Source organism: Jaculus jaculus, chromosome 1 (genome assembly GCF_020740685.1).
Source record: "Jaculus jaculus isolate mJacJac1 chromosome 1, mJacJac1.mat.Y.cur, whole genome shotgun sequence".
Taxonomy (NCBI): Eukaryota; Metazoa; Chordata; class Mammalia; order Rodentia; family Dipodidae; genus Jaculus; species Jaculus jaculus.
This window is the reverse complement of record NC_059102.1, coordinates 134,919,504-134,937,556: the sequence shown is the minus strand read 5'-3', so window position 1 is coordinate 134,937,556 and position 18,053 is coordinate 134,919,504.

The window sequence follows — 18,053 nt, the reverse complement described above, 5'->3', positions numbered from 1 at the left end:
TTCCCTTCTCCCTGACATTTGGATGCCTGGTGTTCTCATTTACTTGAAAGCAAACAAAGATACTTCTTTTAATGTTTGACTGTTGCAATTACCCACCAGAGGATTGAAATTTTTCCATGCAAATGATGAAGTCCTGTTAGTAAAGTGACAGCCTGTAAACCATGTCTTTTTTTTTTTTTTTGCTTCATTATGAGCCATGTAATCTCACAAAGGAACAACTTGATTCATGCCATCCTGTGTTCAAGATTCAAGAGTCCCTGTTACTGAACTGGAGGCATCTAAATCCCAATGATGCCCAGATAAAGGGAAAACAAGTGTATACCTAACTGAGGCAGTGGCTGACAGGACTGATGTTCAATGTTTAGATGAGGAAAAAGTCACCAACACCAACCAGTCATTCTTGTCAACAGCCAGAGCATCATCCTTGATTCATGAACTTTCTTCTTCATGCACATCAATGCCATCAAATTATCAGGTCATCGGTCACTAAGGTGTTTGTGTAACTCTTAAATGTTTCTTGAACTTGTCTACTTCCTCCACTAACATAATTTCAACCATTGTTTAAGTCTAAATCATAACAACAGTTTAGACTGAGCTCTCTCATTTTGGCCCTCCAACAAGCCCACTTATCCTACTTAATTTCATAAATTTTAATAAAACCTCTGATTTATGTGTATTAGTGAAGGAGGGAATTTGAAATGAAGAGGCCAAGAGGAAGAAGGCTTGGCTAGAGAAGAGGCAACTAATAATAACAGCTAAGTCTTTATTGAATGCTTATTCCATATCAGAAGTCTGCTCACTACTTTCTATTCATCTTCTCAAATACTTCTCTTGAAAATCAATGGGATATTAGGCTTGAATAGGGTGGTAATCCAATATGTCTATATGATCTTTGCTCTTAGTCCCATAGAGTAGTGGGATTTCTTTCCCTCTCTCTGAATCTGGCTCATCTTAATGACTTCCTTTGCCATGAGAAGGAAGCAGAATTAACATAAGGGAACTTTTGAGGCTAGGTCTTAAATATTTCAAAGAATTCTTTCTCCATTGAAATTTTGAAGAACTACATAAAATTAAAACAATCTCAAAAGTGCCTTATGAGGAGAAAAAAGCATGAAGAATCATGCAGCATGACATATGCCAAGGCACCCTGCAAGTGAGTCAACATGTCATCTCACATGGGTGTGGAGGATTTGAACTGGGGCCATTATGCTTTGTAAGCAATTGCCTTACCACTTAGCCATCTCTCTGACCTGGATCCCTGAATGCTTGAACCACACAATCATGATATGAATAAGTCATTTATTCCAAACCATTAAACTAAGGGGTGTTTTAAACAGCACGAAAGATAAGCTGAACAGAGAAGTCGACTGACCCAATCAAAGTAACATAGTCAATGTGGCAATCAATCAAATGTACAGGCCCTAGATCCTACTGTCTGTACTCTTAAACATGGGGCCATGTTGTGTTCTCAAGTGAAGAATCTCGGTTATTAAAGTTTGGGATGTGCGCTCGTGCACGTGTGTGTGTGTGTGTGTGTGTGTGTGTGTGTGTGTGTGTATAAGCCAGAGGAGAAACTCAGATGTCACCCTCAGGTACTGTCCAGTGTTTTTTTTTTTTTTTTTTTTTTTAAACAGTGTCTCAAATTGACATTCAGCTCAGCAACTAAGCTCACTGGTTGGCCAGTGACACCTATGGATACTACTGTTTCTGTCTCCCCAGTGATGGGATTGCAGGCATATTGCCATGCTGGCATCTATTTTATTATTAAAAGCAAACTGTGTTCAGAATAACTTGCCAAATTGTTGATAATGGGAAACTACAGATCTTAAGTCAAGACCCAAAACCATTGTAAATTGCTGAGTGAGTCTAGGAAACATGACTCAGCTCTACATTCTCCTCAGGGAAAGCGCCAAAGCCCATCAGGCAAGCTACAGCTCAAGGTAGAGCCCGAGGAGGCTAAGATCAGGAGTGATTTATTCTGTTTCAACATCAGGAGACAAAAACTTTTAATTAAAAGAATGGAGAAAAAAAACTGCCAAAGACCAAGTAGGGAGTCCACACCAACTGACAGTTTCAATTTTCACTTACAGCTTACTTTCCCGGATTGATATCCTTCCCTTGCCTGCAGAAGAGAGCCATTGGCTTCCACGAATCACCTTCTAAACTCACAGACAATTGCTGTTTTAACCCTTGCTTTGACAGGATTTTAGACAACATGGGTAATAATAACAATTACTATTCACTGGTCCTTCCCTGCTTGTCAGAATGCATGCACAGTGTCTGTATCCCTAATTCTACTTAACTCCCACAAACCCTACAAGATTTGAACTATTAGTGCCCTTAATCTAAAGGTGACTGACTTGAGTCATGAAAACGTAGCTTGACTCACTCCAAATCATAAAGACAAATAAATCTTAAGAGATTTGAATCTCTAGCTAACACCTGAAATCAAAATTCAATATCAATGTTTAAGCATTTCACAAATGCATGAGCTTTCATATGTTTCACTTCTCTACATTGTGAAGTACAACATGATATTATAAGTAATATATACAGTGTTAGTGTTACCCACCCTTTTATAAAGACAGGAGGAAACACTGAGCCATAGACAAGCAACTAACTGTGCTAACAACTTTTTTTTTTTTGGTTTGGAATAAATGACTTATTCATATCATGTTTGTGTTCATGATGAGACTCACATTGTTTCTACCACTTTAAAGATACCATATTAAGCCTTACTATTATCACCCTGTTTCAGAGACAATCAAATTGACACAAATTGACAGACACAGAAGTGGAATTGATCTCTCTAAAATGGTATAACTATTAAGTAAAAGCACAGAAACATAGTCCATTTTTCTTGGTGCCTAGGTGACATTTTTATTTTTTATTTTGGAACTAGAGCCACCACACCTTTTCACAAGAAAATAGAATGGTGCTACCAGTGAGTGGTTTATTAGGCTAAAGGACTGATGATTTGATGTTGAAACTGTGGCCTAGTGAGTAGTTTAATTAAAAAGAAAGCATATTGGGTCTCTCTTGAGAAAACACTCACTCGTGAGAATAGCCCTTGTACTGCTCTGATCCACAGTGTGAACCACCTTAAATTTTGCATATCGCCCACAGGAAGCTGTGCTCTCTTCATCCCATTCCTGCCATTCAATCATATTATATTCATGTTAATCTCATTATAATCCTGAAAGATATTTTGTGGGAGCTGCGATGGCAGATGTCATTAAAGACACTTTTTTAAATCATTCATAGCACCTAACGTGCAACACTAGAGAGAATTGGCTGAGGAATCATTCATAATGGAATAACTAAATTGATGGTGTCTCATTTCCTAAGCATTACTGATACAAAGAGAAAACTGGTCTCCTCTCTACAGGTGAAAGGTAGGGAGGGATACTCTCTGCAGAATTTGTCATAGCTCACCACATGAGATAAACATGCAAGGTGCCCAGAGTAAAGCACGCCTGAATCCTTGAGTCTGGGAGGGGGAGGAAGACAATATTAGAGAGAAGAGCCAATTTGAGCAAAGACCTGCATGAGGTCAGGGTTCTTTAGTTGCAACCAACAGAGCTAGGGGAGGATATGGAGTTGATCCGTGGTGTTGTAAACAACAAAATAAGCTGTTCAGAAACTTAGGGAGAATAAACAAAAGGATAGACTGCTTATTAAAAATAAAAGTAGGAAGATGACTAGTTAGAAAGAATAAGAATGGGGTTAGCAAGATGGGTATTAAAAAGGAAATAGGTACAAATATGATCAAAATGAATTAGACACATGAGATATTCAAAACAAAAAAAATCTAATTATAAAAATCTAAACATATAAAAAAAAAAAACACCTAAGAGAAAGGACACCTCCAGCCATTTATCCATTGGGTGCCACACTGAAATTAAGATTTAGATGTCCACAAGGGAATTTCTTAATGGCCTGCCAGGTCAGCCACACACTCCAGACAAAAACAAGTGGGACGAGAAAGGGCGACCTTGTGAGGAGCGATCTGACAGTGTCACTCCTGGGATAAGAAGAGGCGCTGCACAACTAAAAGTGACAGCACCTGGTTGGAAAAACAATACAGGAAAGCAACTCTATTGGCTTCCTAAAGTTGCCAGCATAAAATAGCTATAAATACGGTAGCTTAAAACAGCAGGAATTTATTATGGAGGGTAATTGTTTGAAACTGAGGTGTTGGCTATGTCATATTTCCTTCAAGGGCTCTGGAGATCACCCTAGAGGCTGCTGGCTATTCTGTTGGTCCCTTGCCTCTATCTCTTTACAGTTTCTTCCCTACAGGTATGTCTCCTTTCTTCTCTCTTCTTATAAGAGCGGCAGTAATGGTGTTGGCATCTATACTAATTCAGTGTGACTTTATTTTGCTCAATTACATCTGCAAAGCCTCAATATCTTAGTAAGCTTATATTCACAAGCACTGGGGGTTAGGCCTTCTACATATCTTTTTCAAGACCACATTCAGCACACAATAGCAACCAAATAAAGAAATGTGGCTATTAGTCCAAAGAGGCAACTTTAGCTCATCGAAGGATTAAAAATAAATAAATAAAACCCATGCTCCAGAAATAATGAAATAGCAGGTACACTATTTGGTCAGCATGTATCACAGGGTAAAGGCAGGGAGATCATGCAAGTAGAAGTCAGACTGTAAAACATTTTTGGAGCCCAAGTAAGGAAATTTAGAGTTCATGTTGCAAGCAATATGGAGTCTTTATGCTTTTTAGAATCATCCATATGGCTACATGGTGGAGACAGATGGGAAGGAATTCAGGAGGGGAAGGACATTCCAGGAGCAACTTAAATTCCAGGCAGCATGAAAGTAAACCTTCCTGCCGGACTTTGAGGACTAGCATCTAACATATCCAGGCCCTACCATCTGCTTCCTCTTGTTAAGTATCTTCTAGAACTCCCCATCCCATCACATTAACAGGTATTTTTCTTCCATGTTCTCACTAGTAACCAGATTTTTTCAGGTTCTTCATCTTTTATCTGCTCCTGTTAATCTTAAATGTAACACAGACTGTTCTTTCTCTAATCTCATCTCTTGGCCATTTATTCATCTTCTTATTCTCTATACTCTAGTTATTAAATTTTTAAAATATACATGGGGAAAATGGTGTTACAAACTGAAGTGAGAAAAGAGAAAAAGATCTTTAGTGTGTATATCCATCCATTAAAATATATATATATATTTCCTAGAGAGTGGACGGCTGAAGTCAAGATTCAGTCTTCAGTGTCCAAAAGTTACAAGATGGGTAAAGGACAAATATATGTTGAGAATTTGAAAATATCACAGGCTTCCAGTAAACCTTAAATCCTTGAGGCAAAAATGACATAGTATTTAGAAAGTATACTTCATTTCATAAGTGAAGGAATTAGGTTTGGGGAGATTTGAAAGCTCAACTCATGTTACTCTGTGAGCTCCTTAACTAAACTGAGCTTGGAACACTTGGCCCTCTGTTTCCTGGGATTCTGGCAAGGACTTGTTGCTTATTACAACACTCACAAACCCTTCTCAGTTCCTGGAACCCATGCTGCTCTCTCTCCTACTCCTTCCTCCTGTGTCACCATGACTTTGCTACACTCCTCATACTTTACCTCTCAGGTTGGAAGTGAAATCCTCCAAGAAGTTCTTCTAGACCTACCAGTCAGGGAGAGGCCTCCCTCCTAAGCTCCTTCACAAACTCTTGATTTGGTCATTCTGAGATTCCTCTGCTTCAACTTGGAAAACACATTGAGTTTGGATCTACTCACCTTGGGAGCCCTTCCCTTCCTGGTTTGTCTATCTCTAAGACAAGTAGCATTCTCAAATGCTTTGGGGCTGTTTCCCTGTATATTATTAGGAAAAATGGTTTTACCTTAGGATCCTAGTTAAAATTAGTGCTAAGAGATGGGTGAGTGAGTAAAGTGCTTGTTTCACATACACACAAAAAAATGATAACCTGAGTTCATCTGAAGCACCCACATAAAAACTAGGCATGCTGGAAGAAGCTATAATGCCAGTGTTGGGAAGGTAGATAAAGGAGGACCCATGGATCTAATCTGGCTCAGTGAGAGTTGCTATCTCAAAAAGTAATGTGGAGAAGCCTGGGGAGATGACACTCAACACTCAGGCCTCAGTATGAGCCTCAGACTTCATGAAATAGCCAGAACCTAGACAGATAAATAGCCAGTAGTGGCTACCACAACCCAGGCATGCTGACTGTGAGATGGAAAGGAGAGACAGGAAAATTCCCCAGAAGCTCTCAGCAAGCTTTGCAAAGAGAGCAACCACAGAGTGAGACCCAGAGAAAGCCTGTCTCAAATAAGGTATAATGGCCAGGATGGACTCTAAAGTTGTCTTCTGACCTCCACAAGCACAGCATGGCACACACGCGCCTATACTCACATACACTTGAATTCACTTATACACACACAAACAGAACATCTTTATTAATAATAGAAATCAAGATAGAGAGCAATTGAAAAAGACATTTGATATTGACTTCCACGTTCAAATGCATATATATGTAAACGTGTGTCTGAACAAACATATGTGCCCACACATATAGGAACATGCACACACAGACACATACCAAAAGAAGGAAGCTATTAATATCATTCAGACTACTACAAATGGTATTCTTAATGACTTTATACAGAATTTATATTTCCTTGTTTCCTACTACGAATGTGTATTACAAACATCAACTCATTTAACAACTTTAACAACTAGAATTATTTCTGGAATTTTATAGATGTTGATACCAAGGCATGAAGAAGTAAAGGAATCTTACTGAGATCACACAGGTAGGAGGTGGGGAGAGGTAAAATTCAAATGCTAGCAGGATGTATCCTAAAATCATGCTATTTTATGCTGAAATGCATCAAAGAGTGAGTGTACCACAGAGCAATTAAGCAGGGCAATACTTCAAAATCCCTAAGATTTTGGTATGGAAGTTGTCAGCCACTTGCCTGGGAACTGCTTTGTGAGCCCTGATCATTGGCAGCTGTGTGTGCTGATCAGCTGGCATGCCTCATTTCCAAGTCCTCTGAGTACCATGTGCCCTGCATCTGGGCTTGGTTGCTGGGCTTCCAAAAGTGTAAGAATAACACAAAAAACAATGGTGGGTGGATCACCATAATAACCTCCTTTCCTACCCTGAAAAGTTGATTTAGCTGTATTGTGGCTCATCTACTGCCTGGTCCCCCACACATGGTCTGTTGAGGTCCCAACATGCCTCCTGCCTAATCACAGACCCTGGGTTCAGGCACAGAGTGACGACTGCAGAGTGGAACGGCCTTGATGAGGAAAAGGAGATGCCACGCTCAGCTGGGGAGGACAGAAGACTGTCAGAGATTAGCAGCCCCAGTGGGATCCCAAACATCTTAGGAAACAGCTTCTGACAACTGAAGCACCTAGGTGCATCATCCCTGCCCCTTCCCTGACAACTTTCTATGAATCGTTGCTGCTACCACTATGATCATTGGTTCCAAGGCAAGGGGGTGAGTGAGCTCACAAAGTTAAGGGTTTCCTAGTATACTTAAGTTGGGGGATATTCCACAGTGTCCTTTAATGTAACCACCACCTGACTGAGGTTTGTAGAGTGAAATGGATTTTTATGTTGTGGGTGCTGGTGGCAATAGGACCACTATTGTAATATGTCTGTCCCCAGTTCTGTAGGAAAAAACCCCCGCAGGGGGCCCCCACGCTCTGCCCGAATAAGGCAACACCCCAAATCACTCACGAGAAGCGGTCTTGATGCAAACTGCAAGAGGATTTTATTCCAAGCGCGCTGGGGCCCACAGTCGTACACCTCACAGGGGTAGAGGACTGCAGAGCCCCGAATGCAGGAACAGGACAGTTTTTATAGGGTTTCTAACAAAGCCTGTGCCTTAGACCAATCATTTTCTAATATTAGGATCCCCGCAGGGTGTTAGCCAGTCAGTTGGTGCCACCCCATAGTTTCTAAGCCAATTAGTTTATGACCTTGGTGGTCAGCATTTGCGCAGGTCCTTGGGTGGGAGTAGCAGAGTGTGGTTCCAGTCTCCTATGACCTTGGAGGTCAGCACTTGTGTAATTCCTTAGGTGGGGGTAGCAGAGTATGGTATCAGCCTCCTATGACCTTGGTGGTCTGAGGCAGGCTGCTACAGCTTATGGTGCGAGCTACTAAGGCTAACAGTGTGGGCTATTAAGGCTTATAGTGTAAGGCTTATAGTGCAGGCTATTTACAGAAACCAAATAAGTGGTTCACTTCATTACTCATTTCCCATCCTTGAGGGCTATCTCATGCCCTTTTACCTAGGTTTATATTAGGAGTGGGCTCTGATATAATGAGAAGAGGGATTCTTTACTTGCTTCCAACAGAGAGTAAAGCCTGGAGTTTGAGGTATGCAGGGAGCCCGCTTAAGCTCCCCTTGGAGCGTGATAGTATTTCTGAGCTTCTGAATTCTTGGGCCTTTCAGTTCAGTGCTATTTCCTATGGGATGGTCATTTGTTACCTTTCTAGAGAAGGGAGAACCCTTTATGGATAAATAATACATTCTTACTAGATTATTTTATTTTAGCATGGGCAACTGAGGTCCAGAAAGTGACTTGCCCAAACCACATGTTTTGCCTTTTTATGAAGTTTTATATTCCTATGATATTTTCCTCCTGAGCCTGTGAGTTCCATAAACACTGAGTTGCTACTGCATTCATCTTCATTCCTAGGAAATGTATAACATAGAACAAGCCCTCAATAAATAATGATTAACTGGATGATAGCTCTAAAAATAAATTGATACATGCATAGATAGATGAATAAATAGCTGAATGAATTAAAAAATATATTCATCTTGCTTAAGGTCTTGGTACCTATTTGAAAGAAACAGATAGGAAAATATTAGTTGAAGTTATCATCACTCATGCATATCAGAGTTACAATGAGTTTTGTATACTTTAAACATGTGATTTGAGTGACAGCACAAGCTATTCTGATCAGCAAGGAGAGTTGCTAGATGGTAGCAAAAGATTCTATCAAGTAGAGTGGACAACATTATTGCACTTCTCTCCAGGTTATGAAGATCTCTTTAGATGCATTGTCTCATTACTTCTTAAGATAATTCATTCTGGAGGATATATTGTACCTTCTTCACAAATGAGGAAAGCAAAGGCCAGAGAAAAGAATCAGGCGTCTCAGATCCATAGTAGTCAAGCTTAGTATCCATGCCTTTCTGTGCCCTTCTCTGGCTGTGATAGAGACTGTCCTAAAGTATGGGATGGGTCTTATGGGTACCTCTTTGCATCATTAACCAAAAACAGCTTGTGCATTTCCAGAAAAGAATCTGAAAACAGCTGGCGTCACTGTTCTAGGACCCCTGTGAGCTTGGGAAGGCTTAAAGTACCTCTCTGCTGATGGAGCTCACGTTTCACAGTGTCTCATTAGGAGTGGCCATCAGCACCTGCAGCAGGGAGCCTGCCTGTCATCCACTCGCACCTCCTGCTCACAGGTGATAGCCCCACTGGCTGCTATATCCCACATCACATGTCAATTTCTTAGAGACAAATGGTAGGGATTTTTTTCTAAGCAACTGTGTTCTTTTGTTTAACCAATATTTGCTAAGAACACAAGCGCATGTGCCACTCTGTGTGATACTGATTTGGGGGGAAAAAGCATATGAATGATACCACTATATGCTAACTTGGCATTGGATAACATATGTACATGTAGCTCAGTCATCATTATTGTTATTGCTGTTTTCACTGTGATGTTAAAGGTGAGTTATCTTTTATCAATGACATATCATGCCACAATTTAACAAGACTTCATACCTCATCTTATATTATCTTGATGATGATAACTATATGTCTGAAAACATCTCTAAATTTAGTTACCATCAAAAATCTTGGTATATGATCTTTTTTGGAAATAAGGTGTTTATGGATATAGTCTAGTTTAAGTCAGGTCATATTGGAGTAGATTAAACCTTAACCCAGTAACTGGTACCCTTACACAAAGAGAGAATTGGGCAGTGTTGCAGTCAGGTTCGCATTGCTGGTAGAAATCATCCAACTAACAGCAGCTTCTGGGAAAAAGAGATTTATCTTGGCTTATAGGCTCGAGGGGAAGCTCCACGATGGCAGGAGAAAATGATGGCATGAGCAGAGAGAGGGTGGACATCACCCCCTGGCCAACATAAGGTAGACCATAGCAACAGAAGGGTGTGTCAAACACTGGTAAGGGGAAACTGGCTATAACACCCCTAAGCCCACCCCCAACAATACACTCCCTCCAGGAGGTGTTAATTCCAAAATCTCCATCAACTGGGAACCTAGTTTATGGGGGACACTTGAATCAAACCACCACAGACAGATATACAGAAAGTACAATAACATGTGAAGGCAGAAACACAAAAGAAAATCCATGTGGGAGTGGATAGATTGCTTAGTGGTTAAGTGTTTTGCAAAGCCTAAGAAACCAGGTTCATTTCCCCAAGACCCATATCAATCCAGATGCAGTAGGTGGCTCATGCATCAAGGGTTGGTTTACAGTGATTAGAGGCCCTGAGAGCCCATTCTATCTGCTTCTCCCCCTCTCTCTCTCCCTCTCTCTCTCTCTCTCCCTCCCTCCCTCTCTCTCTCTCTCTCTCTCTCTCTCTCTCTCCCTCTCTCTCTCTCTTTCATAAATAAATAAAATATTTAAAAAGAGAATCCATGTGACTATGTAGCTAGAGATGGAGGTGATGCATCTATAAGCCAAAGAATATTAAGAATTTACAGTAAGTGGAAGAGACAAGGAAAGATCATTCCCCGCAGATTTTATGGGAGCATAGCCATGCTGTCACCTTGATTTTGGACTTTCGACTGAAGTTCTAAATAAATTGACTTCTGTGGGTTCAATACATTCAGTTTTTGGTAATATGCTATGGTAGCCCAAGGAGGCCCATACAATCATATTAGTTACCCTCTCTTGTGTACTTTCTATAGATACCAAAGCCTAACAATTGCATATGAAGTATCTCCTTTATTTCTCAGATGAAACCTGGAAAGTATTGATTCCAATCTCTCTTTTGTAGATGTAGTATATGGCCTTCCCAAAACTCAGACATGACTGAATTCTCTCCTTCAGGCGGTCAAACAATGTTTCTGTTAAGCAAGCTCTTTAATCTGAAATTGGTAGTGGTCTTCTCCCAAATCCTCATCTGCCTTTTCAAGTATGGCTTATGGTATTGTGTTATTGTCTTGTTTTGAACAACAACTGGGGAATTGGAGTGTTATTATCTCTGTGAATTTTAGGTGATGTTTTCTTGAACTTTTCTATGTTGCTGCATGGATAACTTTGTATTTAGAATTTAGGGAACCTCTTTAACACACCTTTCACATTCATGCCATTTCATCCTTTCTCCTTGTTAGCTTTTCATTGTTTATCTCCTTGCTGTGCTTTATATTTTCTCTCCTGGACACCAAGAGGGATAGCATAATAACTGAGTACAATTCCAATGTACCCCTCTTTGTCCTATCTCCTCTCCTGGAAGTCTTTCTGTCAATTCAGACAACTCCATGTTGTGGCTTGAATGCTTTTGCCAAAGAATAGAGTCAAGATTAATAGCCACTCTGAAGGCATTGGGGTGTATTTTAAGAAATGATTAACTCATAGGAGCTCATGAATGGATTAAAACTATTGTTACTTTATAAGGTATATCAGTTAGCTTCTCACTGCTGGTACCAACACCTAGCCAGAAGCAACTTGGAGGAAGAAAGGATTTATTTTGACATACACACAAAAAAAACATTTATTTATTTATTTATTTGTCTGTTTGTGTGTGTATATGTGTATGAGAGAGAGAGAAAAGGAACACCAGACACAGGTGCCACCTTGTGCATCTGGTTTACAGGGGTACTGGGGAATCAAACCTGCATCTTTTGACTTCACAGGAAAATGACTTAACTACTAAGCCATCTCCCCAGTACTGGTATAGTTTTGAGGGAAAGTTTCATCATGGCAGGGGAAGCATGACAAGCCCGAGTAGGAAGCATAGGTAACATTTTCACATCAGCGTGAAGGAGGCACTCTAAGTGAGTTAGACTTGAACCTGGGCTCTGTCAACCCAAAGCCCGTTCCCTAATGGCATAAATTCTCCAGCAAGGTTTCATCACCCAAAGTCCTACAAGTTTCCTAACTGGTACCAGATAGGGACCAAGTATATACCACACATGGACCTATAGCAGACATTTCGTTTAAGCTACGACATATGTTAATTGTAGAAGGGCAGAGCTTGATGCTTTTATCCTTAGTCATGTTCTCTTGGTGCCTTCAATGATCTCATGACACCAGATGCAGTGTCATGCAGTCTAATTCTCAGCATCTAGACCAGTTTGTGGTAGTCTCTTATAGTAGCTGATAATAGACCAAGACACCATGTCTCTTCTTTAAGCCCACTCATCAAATCCTCCCTTGACTAAATTTGATATAAGCTAAAAAAAAGTCGTCTACTATTGGTCAGTAAGAATTATTTTTAAATGTATGGTGATTTACTATACTCCAGATACCATTCTAGGTATTTTACACGAGTTAACTAGTTTAACCTTCACAGGAGCCAAGCTTCTGCTGTTGCCCTTTTCTTGTAGGCAAAGAAAATGAATCACTTACCTGACATCAGAGCTAATGAGAGGTAGAGCCAAGATTCTAATCCAAATGTAGCTACAATGCCACGATTCTAAGGAATGTAGAAGATGCCTTCTTTTGGTAGCCTCATATTTATCCAACACTCCCCATCCATCTCCAGAATGCTCACATCAGTGACCCCTGTCATAACACTTCACCAATCTGCAGGTCTTCAACATCATTTGAATGGTTAAACACAATCCATTGTTAATTTGTTAGTTGTTGTAAATAATTGAGCCTGCAACACTGAAGATGTGTGAGAATACAATGAAATGATATACACAAAGTACAGATCTTGCCATTTGTCAACAAAAAGTGTCGATAACTGAAGCTATATGTTGCAGGTCTATTCTCTAGGAACATAACATTGAAAAACTGGAAGCCATTTAGATAAAAACACATAGAAGATAGCACATACACCTGTCTAAAAATTGCATAGAAACTATTCCTGGGACAGTCACACAACTCTTCAATGAAGTTTTGTAAACAACTTTGAATTGTATATTTCAGTGTAAAAAATTGAAAAATAATTGAATTTGATTTCCTGTAAATTATAATCAAGTGACCTCATTAAAAATAATGAGTTGGAGATGATAAAGGAGAAAGTGATGCTTAAGCTGTAGGAGCCAGGCCACTATACCCATGAGGGTTCATAGGCACAAGTCTGATTTGCAGGAGTCCATCAGCCAGAGCATGGTAGGGAGTTTAATTGGGCACAAATAAAATACAAATTAAATCTATAAAGTAATTTAAAAAAAAAGATTAGTAGTTTAGACATCTAAAAATGCAATAGTATTCCAACTATGTATTGTTTCTGTCTTACTAACTTTAAGGAAGTACATCTAATATGGAACATGAAAGTATTTTATTTCAAAAAGTTTCCCAAAGCAAAAACATTCAACATGCAATTTTAAAATGACTTCAGTTATAAACACAGTCCTGTCCCTACAATGAATTCTTTGGGCCAGCATTCATTTACTGTAATACCCATTATCTATTTGAGACATTATGGATCATCTAGTCTTTGCTGTAACTGACTGTACCAGCATAGACTGAAATTCCCATAGGCCATATATTGGTGCAAAAATTGGGCTGTTATGACAAAACCATATCTTCTTCATTCGTAGTCCCCTAGGAAGCCCACTGGTCTGCCTCTTGAGTCAGAGTGTAAATCATGAATTGCTAAGAAACCCAAGGCCTACCCAAGTGTCTACATGACTCAATTCCATCTTCTGTTAGGAAAAGAACAAGGGAAAATATGTTGGGGTTTGAATGTGAAATGTCTATCACAGACTCATGTGTTGAATGTTTGATGGCAGTGCATGGTGATTGTTGCAGTCAAGAGATTCTCATTGTTGGCAGAAATCACCTAACTAAGAGAAGCTTGTGGGAAGAAGAGGTTTACTTTGGCTTATAAGCTCAAGGGGGAGCTCCATGATGACAGAGGAAAATGATGGCATGAGCAGAGGGTGGACAGCACCCCCTGGTCAACATAAGGTGGACAATAGCAACAGGAGAGTGTGCCAAACAACTGGCTAGGGAAACTGTCTATAGCACCCATAAGCCTGCCCCCAGCAATATACTCCCTCCAGGAGGCATTAATTCCCACATCTCCATCAGCTGGGAACCTAGCATTCAGAACACCTAAGTTTATGGGGGACACTCGAACCAAACTACCACAGTGATATTTTGGGAGGCTGTGGAAAGTTGAAGTGCAAAAACTCTTTTTCCATGTGCTCCAGCCACCATGACTTTTCTTCCCAAGTAGATGGGGTCAAGTATCTCTGGGCTTTACCATCTGAAACCATGAACCAAAATACACCTTTCCTCCCTTGTTGTTCATGTCAGTTATTTTGAACACAGTGATAGAAAACTAACACACAAGGTTAAGTTCAAGACAAAGATGTATAATAGGTCATCTCTAAGTCTCTCAGTTGTTTCTTTTCCCTCAGTGTGCAAGCTATGGATTTTATCAGGATGAAAGGGAAGCTATTATCTTAGTTGTGATTGCCCTTTGTGACCTCAGGTGATAACAACAACAGCAACAAAAACCTTGATGCTTCAGATTCTTGACTCATTAAATGGCAGTAGTAGCATGTGTTTCCTTAGGTAAGTATACTAAAGGAGAGCTATAATTAATATTAACAGTGGAAAATGTAGTAGATTCATGCCAGATAGCAGTTTATCTAAACTATCATAGAGAAGTTAGTCTCTCCCTCATTAATTTGAGAGCTGTGATTTTCAGTTTGAAGAACTCAGTTAAACGGTTACTGCATGTTGACTGGGAACATGAATGCTGTCACGCATGACACACGTCTTAGAAGTCTCCGCCTTAGGCTGTCTGGGTCCTGCCGCTGGAAGGTGGGCTCTACAGCGCTGGGCTGTCTGTATGAGATAAAATGAGTTAAGCATTTATGGCAGGCAGGAGGAATAGACAATCTTTCAGAGAAGGCAGTGCAGTTCTAAATATATAGCCAAGGGACTTTTTTGTCTTTATTAAACTATTGATTTTTCATAAACTAAGCACAAAAGTCCAGTGAAAACAATTGAACTCCAAAGTAGGATTAAAAAAACACACACAATTTAGCTCTTTGCCCCTTGTTGACCACTTTCATGAAATGGCTTCCTTTTAGAGAAAATATAAAACTTCTTCGTTTCTAGGAAATAAGAGGAAGGAGGAAAAGAAGCAAGGAAGAGATGGAGGGAGGAAAGGTTGAAGAGAAGGGAAGGATGTCATAGTGTTATAAACATGCTCCTGACTGTCAGACAGGAAGAGAAGGAAATCCAAGCTCTAGTCAGACACAACCACTGAGAATAATCCTGCCTTTTTTCAGAGGTAAGAAGGTAAGGTCGATGTGCATTTTATCATTCTGTCACTTCATCATAGGGTGTAAGCAAGGAGAAGAAGGTAGAAGAAGGAAAGAAGACTCCAGAGGAGGGTCAATAGGCTTATAACGATGGCTCTGGTTGAACCCACATTTCTAGCTTCACCTAGACTCAACTTGGTACAAAGAATGTTCTCATCAAAGGCTCTAGACCTGATTTGAAAATGGATTTCGTGAATGAACATGTCCAGTTTAGGGAGAACAATTTATTGAACAAAAATGTTGGGTCATGATATGCAGAGACATTTATCGTACCAGTGACTATGGGCTAACCCCACAATGCACGACCCATATTCCTCAACAAGGAGGGGCCAATGGGAAGGGGGTAGGCCACGGATGAACCTAATGATGGTACCAAACTGCCTGTATTTGCTGAATACAAAACTAATAAAAGAAAAAAAACACAAAATTATAAACATAATTTTCTGGGCTATGAGAGCACATTGAGGATTCTGGAAGCACAAGCTTATTAGCTTTTAAAATACAATTTTCCTCTGTACTCTTAGTAAAATTTGTAAAGATCATGATATACACATTAACTTTTGATATGTATGGTAAGTCTTCCTGCAAAAATAAGTCCCACCTTATTTAAGGATCAAGTATAAGATCTCTCCTACTACAGCCCATGAAAATCCTGAAATGGAGGTATCACTAGCCACATGGAGAAGGTAATCATCAAGGCTACATATTTATTTTCATCAATCATTGTCATCTTTCTGGAATGTACCCTGCTCAATTTCTCATACTTCACTCACTGCAGCCCTGGGTTCAGGATCAGAATCTCAGAGACACTTATAGATCTGGGCCTATTTCTCATCACATTAGCTAAAATGAAGATCAATTTTCATTCTTTTAAATTCCTAGAAGAAAACTATATTCTCTGGAAGTGTGAAAAGTAAATAAGTAAATTTGATCCACCTATCTTTAAGTTCTTGCTTGCTTTGCACCTACTCCTTTTTCCATAATTGGGTATGTTCTTCCCTCAGCTATGACAATGCAGCAGCCCTATTTCATGCCATGAAACTCAGAAGACACCTAAACTAACTCATAGTGACATGCTGAACTGAGTTTTCAGCACATCTCAAAAGCCTTTCCTCTGTATTAGAACTGCCCATGAACTTTCTGCTTTTGACAGTATTAGATGATCTCTCTCTCATAAAGAATTATTTTAGGTCTTTGAACTTCTGAAAAGCTGTGGTGGCTGATGCAGCGTCAGACCCTCAAGGTAATTATGGTTCTTCATGCAGGTTATGATAAGCAGACAAGAGATAATTGTTAGCATGCAAGGAGTTTATAGGAAGTTTATAGTTTGTAGGAAAAAAAATAAGCAATGACAGGAGTTGTATGAGAACTGAGTAGGCAAACAGGAGAAGGGAAATAAGCCAGCAAAAAGTGGGAACCAGTGGATGCAATGGTGGCATGTATGCTATGGGGGAAACTACCTCTCTCTTAATTGGACTGGAGGCCCACTCCATAGGAGAAAAACCATTCCTGATACTGAAAAACTATGACAGGGGAAGTCATGAGACTTAGGGTGTAAAACCTGCTGGTGTCCAGATAAATGCATATATTATGCTCACCAAACTGCCTGGTAACCACTTTTCTTACTATTCATACTCATATGTCTCAGTTTTGGTGAGAGAAGCTTCTTTTTACAGATGGTGGGGACCTCTCTAATGACTCAAAAGGCACTAGGCTTCTGAGAAGAAGTGACAGAGGTGTGCTCATCACTGAAACATCTCTATCACACCTGCCAAGGCTCAGGATCCATTGAGGAAGAGGTGACAGAAAGAATGTAAGAGCCAAAGAATGGGTAAGACTCCTTGCACTCTTCCAGACACAAAATAGCCTGGCTATCCATGACCTTGTACTGCCTGGAATTACCTATACAAGACCATTATACTAGGAGAAAAATATGATGACATCAAAATAAAAGAGAGACTGATGGAAAGAGGGAGGGGATATGATGGACAGTGGAGTTGTGAAGGGGAAAATTGTGGAGGGAATTATCATGGATTATTGTCAACAATAATGGAAGTTGTCAATAATAAAAATTAAAATTAAAAAAAGGGTGGAAACCCAAGGAGACAACACCTTAGAGGACTTCTTGGAACTTATCTGGAACATAGATTGTAATATTACACTCAAGGAGCAAGAGATATTTATATGCATACATTTTTAAACTTCTGTGAAGTAGGGTCATTTCTATCCTGCACTCCACAGGTAAGGATAAAAGGTTCATTGTTGAAAGATCTTACTCCAGTAGGTGGAAGTCAGGCCCAGGAGCACTGAGGATGTCAAATCGAGGGGACAGTGGATGAAAACTTGCTGCATCTCTTTATGCCTGCTTCTATAGCACATCTCTAAATGTTAGATATTTGACCCATCAAAAAAGAATTATCAAAGAAATTAAATGAGAACTTTTCACATGCATAAATTGTTACTACATATTAAGGTCCTCAAAATTGCTGGATCTTATGATTTCTTTAAATAGAAACACTGGTGTCCAGGGAAATGGTTC